Genomic DNA, 6,414 nt, shown 5'->3' on the forward strand with positions numbered 1-6,414 from the left:
TTCAGCAATTTTTTTCATCAAGACTATTGCAAGCTGCACAATGAGAAGTTCTAGCCCTAGAGGAAATGCTTCAAAGAGGAACTTCAGTGCCATCTCATTCCCTCCCAATTGAGCCACAAAACACAATAAGCAGAACTTGGTGGCATAGTGGCTCAAAAGGTAAACGATGGACCTTCATAATATTTCCACCTACAGATAATATTCAAATCAAACAATAACCAAACAAGCAAGTAAGCTCACACCACATATTCCTGTCTCCAGACCCTAGAACTATCCTACACAAAAGAAAATTTAGATAGTCTTAAAGCCCCTAACCATTATATCAAAACTTTGAAGATGTGGTGAGCGTTGAGGGTTATAGTTTTATATTCTAACATGTCTCCACAGATTGAGCGCCCTTTTATGGGCCAAAACGTGGACTCACCAGCGGTATCAATTTTTTTACAATCCACTTTAAATTCACGGCCAGTGGGATTTGAACCTGTGTTATGATACTACCTTAAAAGTCCATAACCATTACACCAAAACTCTGAAGTTGTGGTCAGGGTTAAGGACTATGGTTTTATATTCTACTAGATATCTTTCTCGGTCCCACTTTAGATCCACTTCATGATGGGCCACTTGTCTTGAATTCTCTTAAGAGTAAGAATAAAGATCTTTCATGGAGTACTCGTCTATATATAGACCAGAAACTATGTCAGGTACAGCATAAAAACACAAAACAAAACAGAGAAAGGAAATACAAATATGAAAGTAATATGTTCCATTCTCATGCAAAGCCTCATATGAGGAAGAAGAGAGAGAAGTTAAGCCAAGGATGACTTGCCACAACTGGCAAAAGTGTGCCTAAAACTGACTGTCAGTGGTTGGGGGGTCATCTGCGGCTTAATTTGGCCATCTTCTAACTCATGTAAGACCCTTGTATGATCCAAGTTCTAACCTTTAGATAAATGAAGATTATCTATGATCCAAGTTCCAACCTTCAGATAAATGAAGATTATCTATGTCAAAAGCCAGAAGAAATAGCCATATTTTTTCATAATACAAGTGCATGCATGTCTTATTGTGTTACACTCATACAGAGATTAAATAGGGATTGTGTGTCCCTCCATGCTCTTGGTTGGTGTTTCCCTGACGTGAGACACATCCATGTCACTAATCACCATAGTCGAGATATCAACATATCCAGATCATACCCGATGACCTGTGTGTCTGCCACGTCAATAGCATACAAGTAGAGAAAGCAGAGGGACACACTAGCCCATGTTTACAAGTACATACATCTCTCTTTATATATAGTATACATACACACATGCGCGACACAACACATGGCTATTTCTTGGCAGTTCATTTAGCAAAATGAGTTGTCACCTCGTAACTATATGTATGTGTGTGTGGCAGGAGCCACCAAGAGATAGACGAGTGGAGAAACCCGCCTAAAAGTTGCATTGAATGGGTGGGCTACACCATTTCTATCTCTTGGTAGCTCATCTAGTAAAATGAGTTGTCACTCACCACCATCACCCACCCATACACACTACACACACGCACACACCTACCCATACAGTATATATACACACGCACACACGCACAAGCTGATATGTTCTTTAGCATGACACACATCTAGAGCCCCATAGCTCTAATCACCCGTTTATCTTGGTCATAGTTGATGGTAGGGATATGTGTCATATTACGGTATTAATGACGCCAACTAAGGGACACACAACCTCATTTACAATACAACTAAAGTGAACCTAAAATAGGGGTTAGAAGTAGTGGCACATCAATATTATTTGTTGTATAGTTAGGAAAATGTTAATTTATGCAAACAATTGATACATGAGTAATGTACACGCAACATACATCATTTTTTTTCCAGTTACTTGATCATTAGGATATGTAGATCAAGATGAACAAAATGGATTGTCCCATTTTATTGCATTATACACATTTTTGCTAGTAGTCATAACCAAGCTAGTTATTGCCTAAGAGTATTACAGGCAATACATATGTATATGTATATTTATGTATATGTATATATGTATGTGTGTATATTTCTGTGTGCTTATGTATATCTACATATGTGTGTATACATATATCTATGTACAGAAATAGTTTATATGATGCGGTAGCTCATTTTACTAAATTACCTATCAAGAGAAGAACGGTTGATAGAGTGCCGCTTGCTACGTGAGGCCAACCGAGCTAGCCATACTGGAAGATGTGGATCTTACCACTCTTATCTCTTAGTTGCTCATTTACTATATAAGATGATAGCTCATATCCAATATGCCTATATATATTTACATATATTGTACACATTCATATATGATACATACAGATTCAATGATTATGAGGTGACGGCTTATTTTGTTAAATGCGCTATCAAGAGATAGAAGGTGAAACCCACCTACTTGATGTGACGAGTAATATTTGTCACCTCATGCTCATCATTTCCTATATATAAGAACAAATCAAGACTATAATAATAAAAAAACTACAATGACTTTATCCCAAATGTTTAGGGTCAGCCACATGAATCTTACTGTTTCTTTCATATTTAATTATAAAAAATCTCCTTTGTTGATTTAACTATTATCATATCATTCTTAATTGCTTCCAACCAATTTCTTTTAGGTTTACCTCTAGTACTCTTTGCACCATCAACTAGAATATTATTACTTCCCCTAACTAATGCTTTAAGTGGCCTTCTCTTTTATCCTCAGCTAGAGCAACATCTTATCTCTGGCGAGTGCACTCATTTTTATGCTATCTTTTATGTATACTTGGAACATGTTTTGTAGTTGTCCAACATTCTAATCTATAAAACATTGTTCACTGTTGGTCTTATAACCGTTCTATAGAATTTTTCCCTTAAATCTCATATGTATTTTATGGTGACACAAGACTTCAGAAGCATTCTTTCAATTTAACCATCTTGATTTGATTTGATGAACTTCATCAAACTCAATCTCAGCATCATAATAAATAACATGACCTAAATAACAAAAGTGATTACTCTTAGGTACTTTGTCTGTAAATATGTACTATAGGCTCATTTTAATTCATAATTTTACAAAAATTACATTCTATTTTTTCTGCCTTTTGTTCTACTAATTATAAATCCTTTAGTAAGATTAAAGCACAATGCTAGCAAGTTAATACATGGAATGTAGCGTCTTTGAAATCAAATGCATACATGTATGCCTAAATCCATGGGCCGATGTTCGATTCGCTAAATGAGAATTTCCAGTGAAGTAATTTATTAATGAATGAAAAGCTCATTGAACTATAAATTTACTGGATTTCAGTTGAAGTTGAAGGATAATAGGATCTCAATAAAATTATATGAAGGCTTCCACAAATTGTGAATTCATATCCTTGAATTAACCGCTCATTTTGACAAGCTTCTTATCAAAAAGTACATAATTTCACAAACCAGTTGATCAATGTTAAGGAGGTCCTTGTTTTCTTAGCTAACTTTTTTTGTGTACATGTATGAGATTAACGAATATGCATTGTCACATCTTGATATATATGTCTACCCACTTAGCCGCACTGATTCGTGTTTTATCAGTTTATTAACCTATAGTAAGATGACCTATGAACTAGCACACATTTTTTTATCGAGATGTTTCAACATTGGATTTTTAAAATATTGGTCGCTAGAACTTTATTATTTGGATATAGGTTCCCCAAACCTAGTATTTCGAAATTAGTCCCCTAAAAGTTTTAAGTTACCTCAAAGAAGGATATGCAATCTAGTTTCGTTATATTAATTATTAATCCAAATCAAAATTAAAGTCTGTTAATTTTTTGAATTTCTACTTATGTCCCTTTCTTCTCTCACCCCTCCAACAGATATATCTAAAAGTCTCTCCCCCTCCTCCCACCCATAATCCATATTACATTTATTCTTCTTTAAAAAAGTCAAATTCTCCTCAATCTTCTCTCCAAATTCTTTGATGCTAAACCGTTTTTCTCCGAAATTTTGCAGTTAACATCATATTGACATTGGAGACAAACTAAAGCAAATATGCAGCACCTAAGCTTGTCATGAGATTATTTGACAAAATGAATATAGCATTAGAAATTGGATAATATTAACCATAACGTGGATCTTCATACAAAAGCAAGATTGACTTGAAACGAGTGTACAAGTCTAATACAAAATTTAATTGTTTTGCAACAAACTGTTTTCTAGACAAATTTCTACAAAATTTTCAGAATCATTCAACAAACACCTACACTTTGAAAGCTTAGATCACTTCCAACCAATAGGGGCTCTTCTCTGCGCAGCTTATTTTTAGCTAGTTTTTATTTTACCGCTACTGGGGAGGAAGGAGAATGGGAAAGAAAGGAGGAAAGGGGAATTTCAATTAGCAACTCCCTCTGCCATTCATAAATGAGTTTAATTCAGGTAGGGTACTATAAAGCTGGGTATTAACTATACCCGAGTTAGATAGGAATGGAAAAGAGCTAACTTACCCTTTTTGGGTTATCTTATGCTCTTGGGTGACTACTATAAGAAATAATTGGTTTTGGGAGACTTATCTCAAAATATTAAAGTTTCGGGGGACCACTATCTCAAAAACCCTTCAACACTAGAGCAAATTACAAAGCGGGTTATCTTTTATATTCCAGGTTTAGATATTCTTTCTTCCTAGGCAGAATTAGAAAGGTGTTACAGAATTACAGATATACTTAAATATTAAATGCTCGCTCCTGAAACATGTCAAATTTACATCCTTTGGCTTGGCAGCCAGACAAACTAGCCCTGCACAATCATTATCTGATGAATCCACAAATAAAACAAAAACATTGATCAATCTCTCAATCGAAAATTAAAAATAGGTTACAAGCAAAAAAGATTAATCCTCTTCATATATTCATAAACTCTTCTCAGATTTAAGAGGTTCAACTTAAACTAGTATAGTAGCAACCCAAAAATTTTATGCTTTTGGGGGAAAATCACTACAAGAATAAGTTCACTTAGTCCATTCCAAATAACTACATAACCATATACAATAAATTATCACAGACTTAGTCAATTCCAAACAACATGCACTTGTGCGTAAACAAATAAATATGCACATCTATTCCTTTGAGAGATCATTTTAAGGCTTTGTACATTAAGAAAGTAAGGATTCAATCATCAGCACAACCAATAACCCCACCCTTAAGGGGAAGTACACCAAGTATAAACATAACTTAATCTTCAGATGCGGGCACATAGCACATATCTTTGACAAGTTCTAGAATAATATCCAAAAGGAAGGATAATAATAGGCGGGAGTCAATGGAGACGACTATCTCATATACATTCTTGAATGTCATTTAGTGTTTGGAAGAATCTGGTTCCCTGTATAATGAAAAAAAACCTAGCAAATTAAACATGTTTATCATCTCAGGTTCCAAGGGATAATTTATACTAGAAGCTGAGGTAAAGTCCAGTGAATGGACAAGGCACCTTGATGCAACTTAAGGCATCTAAAACAAGAAGTATAAGAACTTGTAGGGAATAACAATTACTTTTGATTCATATCAATTGGAGTACTAAACGGATTATGTCTTATCCATATCCATTAAATCTACAATTGTTCCCATGAAGGTCCATCAAGGAAGCAACTGGCAGGAAACCCGGAAAACCATACCTGAATTTATGAACTTTCAGTAAGTTGATATCTGATATTGGAATCAAATGGAGCAATCTTTGAATTAATGAAAAGAGTTGCACAATATAGTTTTATGCTCTAACACCTCATGAATTAACGACACGTCAAAAATCCTTTTTAGCATGCAGTTGAAATTTGGAGAGAGAATAAAGAAAGAGGAAACCATAAAGCTGTTCATAAGAAGTATTCTAGCCATACTCTACTCAAATCGCTATTATCCCTTTCAACCCCTTATCTCAAATCAGAATAATTTAAAGTAAAAGAAAAAAGAAAAGAAAAGAGAAGAAAAGAGGTTCGTTCCGGATTGTGGAACCTCTCCATTTAGTCAATAAATAATTGGTGGAATCCCAGTTATACCTCACTCATTCATTCTAAAAATTGTTTTACTAGAGTTCACACTTAAAACATGTAATTTCAGAATATGATAAATCCCAGTGTTGGAGTTGCACAAAGGGATAGCCATATTTGCTAAAAGATGATCACATCTAAAATTATTTGCAACAAGCAGTGGTTTTTTATGTAATCTAATAAAACTTCACTTCCATAAGGTCTCAACTCAAAACTTCTTAAACAAGTAACCGAATACCCTGAAAATGGCATACAACATTGCAATCATCAAGCATGGTACAATGTATTCCAGCTCTATTGTTTTTCAAGTTTGAAGTTAACTAAGCATATGATCTATCATCATACAACAATTTTCGTACAAAAAGAGTTGCAAGTAAAATTTGGTAGAGGG

General features: G+C 34.6%; 1 protein-coding gene across 1 annotated transcript in view; it reads right to left on the bottom strand.

Annotated features, from left to right (window-relative positions):
• Positions 1–6,414, bottom strand: part of LOC109847158 (pentatricopeptide repeat-containing protein At1g07740, mitochondrial-like) — a 28,842-nt gene that overhangs the window by 10,781 nt on the left and 11,647 nt on the right. The gene's annotated exons all lie outside the window — the stretch shown is intronic.

Source organism: Asparagus officinalis, chromosome 7 (assembly GCF_001876935.1).
Source record: "Asparagus officinalis chromosome 7, Aspof.V1, whole genome shotgun sequence".
NCBI classification, from domain to species: domain Eukaryota; kingdom Viridiplantae; phylum Streptophyta; class Magnoliopsida; order Asparagales; family Asparagaceae; genus Asparagus; species Asparagus officinalis.